This window comes from Balaenoptera physalus (assembly GCF_965194825.1).
Source record: "Balaenoptera physalus genome assembly, chromosome: 16".
Lineage (NCBI taxonomy): Eukaryota > Metazoa > Chordata > Mammalia > Artiodactyla > Balaenopteridae > Balaenoptera > Balaenoptera physalus.
The window spans coordinates 18,806,414-18,818,994 of record NC_138898.1 but is presented as its reverse complement, the minus strand read 5'-3'; the positions used below and the strand labels follow the sequence as shown (position 1 = coordinate 18,818,994).

Here is a 12,581-nt window from a genome sequence, read left to right as displayed (position 1 = left end):
AATCTGTCAAAGGTCCCACTTGACAGGGGGTGTGGTGGATGCTGGTGGTACCCTGCCAGACCCCCTGTCCCTGGCCAGTGCACTCAAAATCCCCACCCCCCACCCCCACTGCTAATGCCTAATGCCCACAGCTGCCCCTCCTGCGGATTGCTATTGGCTAATGAGAGCCGCCTCCCCTGGGAAGTTCCAAACCCTCCCATCCCACAGCCAGTGACTGGCTGATACAGGGATATGACGGGCTGCCCTCCTCACCTCAAGGGGACAGTCCAGCAGTGTGGTTATATCCCAGAGCACCCCTGCCCCCCAATCAGGCCACATCTAGACTCCACCTGGGATCCCATTCTTGCTCTGCCCCTTCCCTCTCCTGCTTCCCTCCCTCCTTCCCTCCCTCCCTCCCTCCCTCCCTCCCTCCCATATGCATTTCTCCTGGGAGGCCTCCCTTCATAAATCTCATGTTCCTGAATCCCTATTTCCAGCTGTGCTTCTGGGAAACCCAACCCAAGACAGGGAGACAGCCCTGCAATCAGAGAGGGATAATGAATGCGATACTCATTATGTCACGGACCACAGCGAGGTATGGGATCGCAGAGGAAGAAGTGACCAGAGTTGGGAGAAAGGATCAGAGACATCTCCACAGACAACCACCACTAGAGATCAACTGTGGGGAGAAAGCATCCAGGTGGCGGGCGCAGCATGTGCAAGGCCTGGGGGCAGGAGACAGCCTGCGGGTTTGAGGAGCCCGGCAGAGCTCCAGCGGGGGGGCCTGGCCCCAAGAGAGACTGACAGGCGCCAGAAAAGAGGGGCCTTGAATCCCCTCCGAAGAGTCTGGACTTTACGGCAGGGGAACGACACATACAGAACTGCCTCCAAAAATGTCCCTTGGCTACCACTGCTCTGAGCAGGCAGGGCGCCAGGGAGGCAGCGCCTGCAACATTCAACCACCAGGCTGACAGGGATGGGGAGGGGGATTGGGTGGGGGGAACGGGGTGAATCCCAAAGGCTTTCAGGACAGAGAGCTGACAGGCCTTGGTAGCAGTCTGTGGGTGTGGGGAGGATTCTGGAAGGTGCCAGGCACACCAGACGTCAGACGGCACATTAGGGTGGGGCTGGGTGACCACGTGTGGTCAAGTGTGGGGAGAGAGGAGGGTGTCCCGAGCTGCGCTGGGCAGGGGTCTGCAGTCCCCGTGCAGCCTCAGGGCAGCCACAGCCAGGCGGTCCTGAGCGGGAGGCCTCGGTGCAGGCAGGCGCTGAGGGGAGTGCATGGCAAGCTGGCCTGCTTCCAGCAGGCGGCCCGGGAGCCGCTCCCGCTGGAGGGGCGGATGCAAGGCCCTGGGAAGACTCGCCTGCTTTCCTCTCTCTCCTATTCATGGACACCAGAGTAAAAACCACACGGGATTACCACTGCTTACAGAGGAGGCAGGCATGGGGTGCGCGGGTGAAGAGCAGCTGAGCCAGGCCGGGGAGGAAGGGGCTACCCTCACCAGGCGGGGGTGGGAGGGGTGGTCGTTGCCATGGAAAACTCATGCTTGGGTAGGCAGAACCTGACCTCTACCCAGACACTGCCCTGATCTCAGACCTTCTCTGCCTTAATTCCTAATGCTCGGGGACCTCTGCCGCGCACTGGCTCCCTGCTGGAAGCACAGACAGGTGGGCCCCAGGCTCTGTGCTCAAGGCACCTGGGACTGAGAGGCAGAGGTGGCTGAGAGTCCGGAGAAGCCTGGGGGTTGGCGGGGAGGTCAGGAGAGGGACCTGGGGAGGGGGAGGGGCAAGAGAATCCCTGGTGGGGCGTGAGCTCCAATGAGAGCGGGGCTCTCTGGAGGGGATGTTTCTGGGATGGGGAGGGCCGTTTTCAGGCTGAAGGCTTGGTGGTGGTGCATGGAGATGCTTGGTCTTCACCCTGTGAATCCAACTCGCCTGCCACTTCCTGTGTGCCACGGTCATTGTCTTTCTGCATGGAGCTGCCCTCCCAAGAGATAGTCTGTGATGCAGGCGCCACCTCCTGCCTGTGTTTGCTGAGTGGATGAACTGTGGGTCCCCCTGTAGCCATGAGGAGGGTACACTGGCTGGTGGTCCAGGCAAGAGATGCTGAGGGTGAGAGAGGACAGGCATTTGGAGGGAGAGTTACCAGGCTTCCCAGAGCTGGCTGGAGAGCTGGGTCAGGGCCAAGGTCAGAGTCAATGGCCAGCACCCCTTCGAGGTCCCAGGCTCTGTCTCCCTGCCGTTTCACACTTAGTGCTAGACAATACATCTGGCATCTATTCAAAGGGCTTCCAGCCAGGGTCTGACCTCTCTGACCCCCAGCCAGAGCGGCCCACACACCTGCTCTTGCCACCCACCATGTGACCAGCAGGGCCTTCCCCAGGTTGAGCCTCCGCAGCCAGGGGCTCCCACATTCCTGGCTGCACTGATGTTGGCCGGCAGCCCCAGTTCCTTTGGGAAAGGCCAGGCAGGAGGCTCCCACGGTGGGACTTTATCCCTCCCTCCCCTCCCCCACCCGGGGGCTGTGCTGGGATCAGGGCACCCTCCTCCCCTGCTGCGTCTCATCACTGCCCATGTGGTCCATTACTGAGTGCGTCTGCAATTGCAGGCCCCTTCCCTCACACCTCCTCCTCCCATGCCTCCCTCTGTCCCCCTCAGCTACCGGCCATGGAGTCCCCGGGTGGGTGATGGGAGGGGGACAGGGCAGCAGGCTGTGCCAGCACCAAGGGCGCAGGCCGGAACTGCTGCATGCAGTCAAGTGTGGAAGGGAGGGACCTCCCTGGTGGCGCAGTGGTTAAGAATCCGCCTGCCAATGCAGGGGACACGGGCTCTATCCCTGGCCTGGGAAGATCCCACATGCCGCAGAGCAACTAAGCCTGTGAGCCACAACTACTGAGCCCGCGTGCCTAAAGCCCGTGCTCTGTAACAAGAGAAGCCACCACAATGAGAAGCCCGCGCACCTCAATGAAGAGTCGCCCCCCGCTCGCCACAACTACAGAAAGCCCGCGCGCAGCAACGAAGACCAAACGCAGCCAAAAAAAAAGGATGGAAGGGAGTGGAAAGCGTCCAGGAGGATTAGGAGGAGAACAGGGAGCCTCAGTGACTTTTGAGGGGCTCCAGGAGGGCTCCAGTTTTCCAGCTTGGGGACCTTTTTTGCTGTGACAGGGAAAGAGAGGAGACAAAAGTGTGGAGGGCGGTCACATTGACTTGGAGGTGCCTGCAGGTGCCCTGGAGGAGCTGGGTGTCCTGTTTGTCCATTGCTCCTTCCCAGCTGAGGTGGGGGGCTGTGTGCTTCTAGGGCAAGATCAGAGCCCCCCCATACACACCATCCCACACGGATGGTGGCCAATTAGTGGTCCTGGGGACCTCACGCCTCCCAGATATTGGGGGGGAGGGCACCAGGTCAGAGGTTGTGAGGGTTCTTTCTACCTGGGCAGCTGGCTGAGGCCCCGAGCCGCTCTTTGTTCCACTGAGCTGGCACCTCCCAGGCAACTGCTCTACCACCACCCACCCTTTCTGCTTCGGGTCGCTGTGTCCCCATCCTTTCCCCTCTCCCCCCCTCTCTCCCCGACTCTCTCCCTCCCTCTCTCCTCCCCAAACTTCCTTCTCCTTTTCCCGTAATAAGGAAGAGCCATGATTGCCCATCATATCCAGAACCCAAATTGTCAGCAACAGAAAAAGTGGTTTCCCCCACATGGAGGGCTCAGACTTTAGACACCCAAGGTCCAGGAGGAGGTAGGAGATGGCTACACTCTGTCCTGGGGAGGGGCACCCTCCCTGGAAGGGGCTGATGGCTCCTAATACAGGGGGAAATGAAGACTCCCACCGGCCATGAAAAAGTTTTCATAACAAAAACAAATTGAAGGTTCATAACCTGCCTGATCTGGTTTGTCCGAAATTGGAGAGAAGTTAACTATTGGCAGAAGTTAAGACCATGGGAATGAAGAGATCCCTCTCCAAAGGAGTCTGTGTGGTGTGAAAAGAAAGCTGGGACGTTTAAGGTAAAAACCGAGGAACAAGAGTCAGTGAAGGAGATAAGAAAGATGAGGGCAGAGGAGCAGAAGGGACTTGGGAGTGGGGAGTGGGGAGAGATGCCAGCTGAGACCAGGAGGGGAGACATCTTCAGGAGGAGACTCAGAATAGCAACAGGTGAGGGCTTGGCTTTCCTGACCAAATGAGAGGGCAGTGGGGCCCTTGGCCTGGACCAAGCTGGGCTGAAACAGAATGAAGGGGTGAGGAGTGGAGACGGTGCCTGTGGGGGAAGGAGGGTGCGGGGAGGCAAAGGCAGATGGACGAGTGAGTCCAGAGAAGGTCCAGAGGCGGCTGGGGGTTCTGATCAGGAGCTAGGCGTGTTTCTAGGTGAGGAGAAGGAGCCAGGGAGAGGGAGAGGTTGGAGGCCCAGAGAAAGGGAAGCAAGGCCCCCAAAGGGACAGGAGCCAGGCCCAAGGGAAGAGGATGGAAGAGGAGGAGGACCAGGAAGGTGCGGGAAGCAGGGTACCTGCACGTGCAACGGGGAGAGGCGGAGGGGCTCCTTGTGCTAAATGGCAGGTGAGGTTCTCCCCCTGGATTTGGGGTGAGGATGGAGGGATGTTTAGACGGGGCCGAGGAGAAGTGCAGGTTTGAGGAAGGGCAGCAAGGAAAGGGCCCTGGCGGGTCTGGATCACAGGGTGTGCAGTGGCTGCCAGGCCCCAGTGACTTTCCACCAACCACAGCCCTCCACAGCTGGAGGGCGGGGCCCAAACCGAGGCTTATAGGGCTTATCCCGGGCTGTGTGTGCAGATCTGGGGAGGGGGGACCTGAGGGCCTAAAGGTTGGGTGCTCCCTCACCCAGGTTCCCAGAGGAAAACAAATTTAGAATCAGCAGAAACATGACAGCGCCTTCAAAAAGTACCTGAAACCAGGTGTGTAAATTATTAAACATGGCTTTGCTATATGTTTTGTGGCAATGTGAAAAAAAACAAAAAAACCCACAGGTTTTCAACTTGAAAGAAAAGAAAAAACAAAGGAAAATATGAATGTTTGGCAACAACCCAACTGGTGCTGGCATTTCCGTGGCCCTTCCTACCTGGCTGGTGTCATCAGCCTACCCACCCGCCTGGCCTGTCTGTCTCTGTGCTTGCAAACATGTTTCATTCTTCTTCAGTTTTTGACATCTTAACCAACGTTGACTGTGGTTCCTTTCTTGGTAATTGTGATTATTTTAAGGGCAGTCTGTTGTCATTTTCCACCAAGGATCTAGAGGCTATCCAGGGAGTTAAGTGATGGTACAGAGTTTTCCAGAATCATTAACACCTAGCACCAAAATCGAGTGATTGATACCATTCCAAGCCAAGTGTCACTTACTTAGTGAATGAAGGTAAACGCTGGTTAATATAGCCTGTCAAAAAAATCCACAAGTTTTGTGCAAACTTCAGGATTTTTAAATCTTGGAAATCAGAAAGATTTAGCATTTTGTGTTTGCCAGTTTTCTGCCATAAAAAAAGTCAATCTTGAAGAAGCTAAAATGTTTACCAGGAAAAGACCGTGCCTTGCCTTTTTCTGACGGTGTATTTTTGGAGTTCTTGGAGATCAGAATAAGAACTAAAGGAGAAGAAATCTTTTGATCAGTGAGGAGGAGTGCCAGTTTGTACAAAAGTGTGCAAATTCTAAATAAACTGCTGGGAAAATTAAAAACTGAAATGGTACAGGGTTTGTGACAATCAAATTTTCCCAGCTTAAAAAAAAATGAGTACTGAACCCTGGAGTGGGTCCATGGAGAGTCTTTGTCTTCTTCTCTCTCTTGTAGTGTGTGTTTAGAAGTTTCCATAATAAAAGATTTTTTTTTAATTAAAAAAAAAAGGAACAGATGGAACAATTGACAATAGGTGCTGGTCTTTCCTCTTTTGCTTTCTCATTTTGGAAGCTTTACTGTATGTTGCCTTCCACGGTGCTGACCCTTCCTTTTCTGGTTTTCATAAAATACAAACAAACCAACCAACAAAAAAAAACCACTTTCTATTATATGTCTACAAAGTACCAATCAATTCCTCCAACCCAGGGTCTCTTTTTTCCTTCTTCCTTCTCCCCCACCCAATAAGAAATATTGTAAATGCTTTTGCTGGCCCTTTCCCCCCTCCTCAACTCCTACCTTTTGTCAAGATAATTCAGCACTTTCAGTTGTAGGTTAGCAATGGGTCTTATCGCATCTCTCTTCTGTTTTGTTTTGTTTTGTTTTTTAACTTATTTAGTGCTTATATTACAAATTCCATCTCATCTGTCATTATCCATTTGGAGCTAACTATACATAAATTGGTAGGTTCTCAGCTACCATGGATGGCTTCCTCTTTTCTCCACCTCGTCTCCAAACTGACTCTTTTATTACCTGATTAGATTTCTTTGTCAGGCATTTTCCACGGGGTCCAGGGAGAGTCTCTGGACCTTTGAGCTTCTTCTATCCCAGGTATGTAAAGGGCACCTTGGCTGGCACAGGATGCTTTTCTCTTTTCTAACTTTAAAAATGTGTGGTTTCAGGCCGATTCTCTTAACTTGTTCTCTCATTCGGGAAGCTCATAAGAGTTTTCCCTTTAATCATGGAATTCAGGAATCTTCCCAGGCTATGCCTAGATGTCTGATTTTTTCCATCATTCCTGCCTGGAACTCCATGAGCCCTTTCAAACCCAAGTCTGTCTTCAAACCACGGAAAAATTTCTTTCTCGTTTTAAAATTATGGTTTCTCCTCCATGTGTTGCTTTTTTCCTTCTAGGCTTTGTATTATTCCCATATGATGTCTCCTGGGTCTCTCTCCTCCTAGGCTCTGGGTTTTCCCTGCATGATTTCTGTTTGCTATTTTTGCTGTGTGTTCTGCATTCTCTCTTCCATTTGGTTTCCCAGGTCTTCATCCTCTCCTCCAACTCGTCTTAAATTTAAAATCATGTTTCCTACTTCAAGAAAGTATTTTCTTTCACATCTGATTTTTTTTAATGCTCTTATTGTTTTTTCTTTTTCATGTTGTTGTGCAGGTTGTGGTTTGACTCCTGTGATTCTGAGCAAATTGCAGCCTCTTACTCCTGGCTGTTGGTTTCCTTTGGGTGCCTATTTTCCCTTTGTCTTTGTTTTTTTCCCCAAACTTCAATATAAATTTTTTTTAAGTTCCACATTTTCCCCAGCTTTACTGAGATATAACTGACAGATAGAAACTGTATATACTTAAGGTATACAGCGTGGCATCTTGATGCATGTATACCCTGTAAAATGATTACCACTATCAAGCTAATTAACACATGCATCACCTCGCACAGTTTTTTTGGTGGTGGTGAGAACACTTAAGGGCAACTCTCTTAGTGAATTTCAAGTACATAATACAGATTATTCATGATAGTCACACACTGTCATTCGATCTCCAGAACTGATTCATCCTGTATAACTGAAACTTTGCACCCCTCCACCAACATCTCCCGCCTTGCCCCCCAGCCCATGGCAACCACCATTCCATTCTCTGCTTTACTGAGTTCAACATTTTTAGATTCCACATATAAGTGAGATCATACTGTATTTGTCCTTCTCTGTCTGGCTCGTGTCACTTAGCATAATACCCACCAGGTTCAGCCAAATCTCAAATGGCAGGATTTCCTTCTTTTTAAAGGCTGAATAATATTCCATGGTATGAACAGACCACATTTTCTTTATCCATTCATCTGAAATGATCCCAAGCATCTTTTCTGACCACAATGGAATGAAACTAGAAATCAGTAACAGTAAGAAAACAAAAATTCACTAATACGTGGAAACTAAACAACACACTCTTGAACAACTATTGGGTCAAAGAGGAAATCAAAAGGGAACTTTAAAAAATATCTTGAGACAAACAAAAATAAAAACACAACATACCAAAACGTACGGGATGCTGCAATGCAGTACCAAGAGGGAAGTTTATCCCCTTTTTGCCTTGTTGCAGCTCTAATCACCCCCAGGGCTCAGGTCCGACAGATAGGCTGGCTGTGCCTTGTGGTGCCCCAGCAGGGAGTGCTCTGTGTCCCAAGGGACGGGGAGGGATTCCGCAGGTCCTCCCAGGAGCACCCAAAGCTGCCGGCCCCGGCTCTCTGGTGGATCCAAGCCCTCTCCTGGAACCAAGCAGACCTGATTCTCACGCAAGGCTGTCTCTCTCTGCTGCGGGTCCCTACCGTCCAGCCTGCAGGGCGCCAGCCCTCTTGGCCAGGCCTGGCTGCTGGCTGACCTTGAGCTCTGCTGTAGTAGCACTTTTGGAGTTGGGAAGGAGGGCGGTCCTAATCCAGGAGGTTTAATTAAAGAGAGGTTCTCAAAAAAAAAAAAAGAGAGAGGTTCTCGGGTTTCATGGCTGTCGAAGCGATGACTGGGATCGATCATCTTGTGCAGCGTTATAAAAATATATCAGAAAAAGGAAAAGCAACCAAATGGAATTGACTTGAATAAAATGCACTACTAGGTCTATGAGAGGACATCTGAGTGTGTGGATACTGAGTGGTATGGAAATGAGACAGGCTGGGACCTGGGACCCTTTGCCGGCACGTGGGTCCCTTTGCTGCAGTGCTTGCACCTGGACACACCTCTCCTCCAGCAACAAAATACAAAGAAGCCGTACAGGACTAAAAATAACTGCGTGCATGAGCAGTTGGGGCAAATTCTGGACCTAAAAGATACAAAGAGACCAAAAAACCCAACTGCCAATTTTGAAGAGCCCGGAAGCAAAAACAGCGTGTCAGGAGCAAAAGCAGGGTACTGCGCATGCGCCCTGCAAACACCACCCTCTAAGGGGTGGGCAAAACACCGAAGCCACCCCTCTGCCCCGACCCCTGGACACACCCCTACCCTCACCCCATATAAGAAATAAGCTTGCCTCCCCTCAGGAGGAGAACAAGCAAGGGAACCTGTTGCTTGCTCTCCCATCTGCTGCAGCAGGGGCCCCGACAAAGCCTTGCCTGAACTTCTTGTCTGGCCTCTAGTCGATTTCTATTGATTGGGGAAGGCCAAGAACCCTGGTCGGTAGCAGAAAGTTTGGGGTTTTTCTGTACATCTTTGGGGTCTGGTGATAGTGAAGTTTTGTGAGGAAAGGAAAGGCTGTCAGATGCTCTCAGTTCTGTTTTTGGCATAGCATGATGTACCTACCAAAAGAGCTTTGCAAACCTTTGGAAGCGGGGTGCTCATGAAACGTGCAGGAGGAAGGGGATTTCTTTAACACACCTGCAGCGGTGATGGGTGACGGACAACGCTGAGATCCCATGAGGGCGTGGGAAGTTGTGGTAAATGATCCTTCTCATCCTGCAGGTAATCAGTGGGTCCAATTGATAGCCCTGTTTCCAAATCCGAATGTATCTTTTTTATTTTAAATTCCTTTACCACATGGTAAGCGTCCCAGGAATTTTTTCTCAAGAGCTTCAAAGTGAAACTATAGATATTTTCTTTGTCTTTAAAAGCCAGAAAAGATCATCTGAGAGGAATTATGAACATTTCAAAACCGCTTGGGGCAGAGTGGATAGATTATGCCAAAAAAATAATTCCTAAGGACTTTAAAGTTGAAAAATAAATTTTTTTTCAGGAGGAAAAAGAACTTGGGAAATAAAATAAAATGACAGCCATTTGGATTATGTATTTCTCCTGCTGGGTCAGAAGGAAAATATTCAATTAAAATCTATTATAAAAGATGGGTTTCTAGATTATCAGATTTAAACTTCCACTTCCCTAGAAAAAATCATGACCAAGTGAAACAAATTTTTGAACTGCCCCATTCAGACAGAACAAAATAAGAAATAGAAATGGCCAAACATGTGTAAGACTTGCGCAGACTGGAAGCACTTTTTGGATCCCAGAATTCAGAGTGTGTTTTATGAAACTCTGAAAGCATCACTTCTGTGGTGATTGCATCAGCCTAATCGATCTCAGCAGCTTGTTGATTTGACATTGACATGGTCTTCACCACCCTGCTCCTGGGTCTCAGCTATTATATGTGTCAGTGCAGGAAGCTCATTTTCTACCCTTTGTGGCCTAGAAATCTACTTTTGCTGCCCTATCATGAGAGAGTTCTGGCTCTGACGGCTGCTGAGTGGGACAAATCACAACAGGGAACACTTCCTGAGTCCTTACTCTTTCCAGCCACTGGGAACACCCTGAACTCATTAGTTCATTCAGTCTTCAAGCAACCCTTAGGGATGGGATCATTAGCCTCATTTCTTGGGTGAGTAAAGTGAGGCTCAGTGATTTGCCCAAGGTCACACAGCAAGTAAGACTCAAACCCGAAGCCCCCGACACCAAAACCAGTGTCATTAACCAAACAGGTAAACTGCATTCACTGAGATAAAAATGATGCACCACTTCTTTAATCTCATCTTTTCACTTCAGGATGTATAATGTGTTTTATATACATTTCAGGATGATTAGACTTTCGCATATAGTTCTAAAGCTCCCTGCTGAGTAGGGCTAGCTGTGGAACGTCTTCTCTGTTGCTGGGATGACATATAGAACATACAATAGAGAGAAACGTTATAAAATGATTCTTCTGTCATTAAAAAATAAATTGCCCTGGCTAAACAAACTAGAATGTTTATATAATGGAATACTACTCAGCAACGAAAAGGAAAACAGTACTGACTCATGTAGCAATATAGATGAATCCCAAAGGCCTTATGCTGGGTAAACTAAGGCAGACACAAAAGAATACATAGTGTATGAAATTCTAGAGAAGGCAAAGCTGATGTATTAGCTTGCTAGGACTGCCACAGGCTAGGAGGCTTAAACAACAGAAATTTATTTTCTTACAGTTCTGGAGGCTAGAAGTCCAAGATCAAGGTTTGGGCAGGGGGCTTCCCTGGTGGAGCAATGGTTGGGCGTCCGCCTGCCAATGCAGGGGACACGGGTTCGAGCCCTGCTCTGGGAAGATCCCACATGCCGCGGAGCAACTACGTCCGTGTGCCACAACTACTGAGCCTGCGCGTCTGGAGCCTGTGCTCCGCAACAAGAGAGGCCGCGACAGTGAGAAGCCCGCGCACCGCGATGAAGAGTGGCCCCCGCTCGCCGCAACTAGAGAAAGCCCTCGCACAGAAACGAATACCCAACACAGCCAAAAATAAATAAATAAATTTATTTAAAAAAAAAAAAAAAAAGGTTTGGGCAGGGTTGGTTCCTTCTGAGGCCTCTCTCCTTGGCTTGTAGATGGCCATCTTCTCCCTGTGTCCTCATGTAGTCTTTCTTCCGTTCATATGCATATGTGTGTCTTGATCTCTTCTTCTAAGGACACCAGTTATACTGGATCAGGGCCCACCCATATGACCTCATTTTACCTTCATCACCTCCTGAAAGGTCTTACCTCCAAATACAGCCACATTCTGAGGTCCTGGGGCTAAGGCTTCAACATATGAATTTTGGGAAAACACAGTTCAGCCCATAACACCTAATCTACGGTGAGAATAACCTGCATAGTGGTTGCTTCTTGGAGGAGTGACGCATGGGGCTTGACTGGGAAGGGCCATGGTGAATGTTCTGGGGCTGATGGTGAATTGTCTATGGTAATAGGGGTTTGGGTCACAGGTATTTGCCTTTGTCAGACTTGCTGGAATCTTACACTTCAGACTTGTTCATTTCATTGAATGTCAATTTCACCTCAAAGAAAACCAAAAACAAAGATTGATCTCTAGTTAATGATACTCAAGCATAGTGTTTAGGGGAATAGTATAGTGGTACCTGCAGATTGCTTTTCAATTGACTGATGAGTGAATAGATGGAAAGATAACAGCAGTGTGTTAACAACTGCAGAATCTAGGTGGTGGTTTCACGTGGGTGTTCATTGTCCAGTTCTTTCAACTTTTCTGTATGTTTGAGATTTTTCATCACAAAATATTGGGGAAAAATATTAAAAAAGTAAAATTTCCACTTGAAAATATTAGCCAGACATTTCTCATAAAGCATCCTCATTGCTAGATCAAGGTCCACTCATAGAGGGAACTACCACAACCCCATGCCATCATTTGTGGATGAATGCCCCCTCAATATTTTAGCCCCAGTCCACCTGGTCCAAGGAGGAAGGGGAGGAAGACAATCCAGGGAGAGGCCGGAGGGTGCTAGGGAGTTCCGGGGACTAGCTTAGGTGTTCAGGCTCCGCGTCCAAGGAAGCAGAGGTGCAGAGTTGTTAAAGCATGACTGTTTAGCACCCAGGGCAGTCCATGATCTGTTTTCTTGAGCCATCATGGAGAAATTAGGCTCAGTGTGGGTGTTAGGGTGGGCATGTGAATGATATGGAGTTAGCAGCACATAGTAGGTACACAAGTGCTGAATAAATATTTGAATGAAATTGGAAAGAAGCATTCCAAGGCCGTAGCCCTCAGGAGATGGTGAAGCTGCCAGGCCGGTGGCGGGGGGGGGAGTCTGTCCCCGCCTCTTCCCCGGGCCCACCTCTGGTCTGGCCTGAGATACCTTGAGAAACGGGCCCAGGAGGAGCCGCCTGGCCGGTAGGTTCCTGGACAGCCAGGGAGAGGGCTCCTTGCCACATTCTTAGGAGAGAGCACATCCAAAACAATTTCTTTTTCTAAAAGCTCGGCGTTAACGGGTTCCAGATGTCTGTTTGTTATATAATGGGGTTTGTTTTAATAGCATCAACT

At 49.6% G+C, this 12,581-nt stretch overlaps 1 protein-coding gene across 1 annotated transcript in view; it reads right to left on the bottom strand.

Moving 5' to 3' along the window:
- The window catches only part of EMILIN3 (elastin microfibril interfacer 3), a 31,722-nt gene that overhangs the window by 9,670 nt on the left and 9,471 nt on the right, over window positions 1-12,581 (bottom strand). The window lies entirely within an intron of this gene.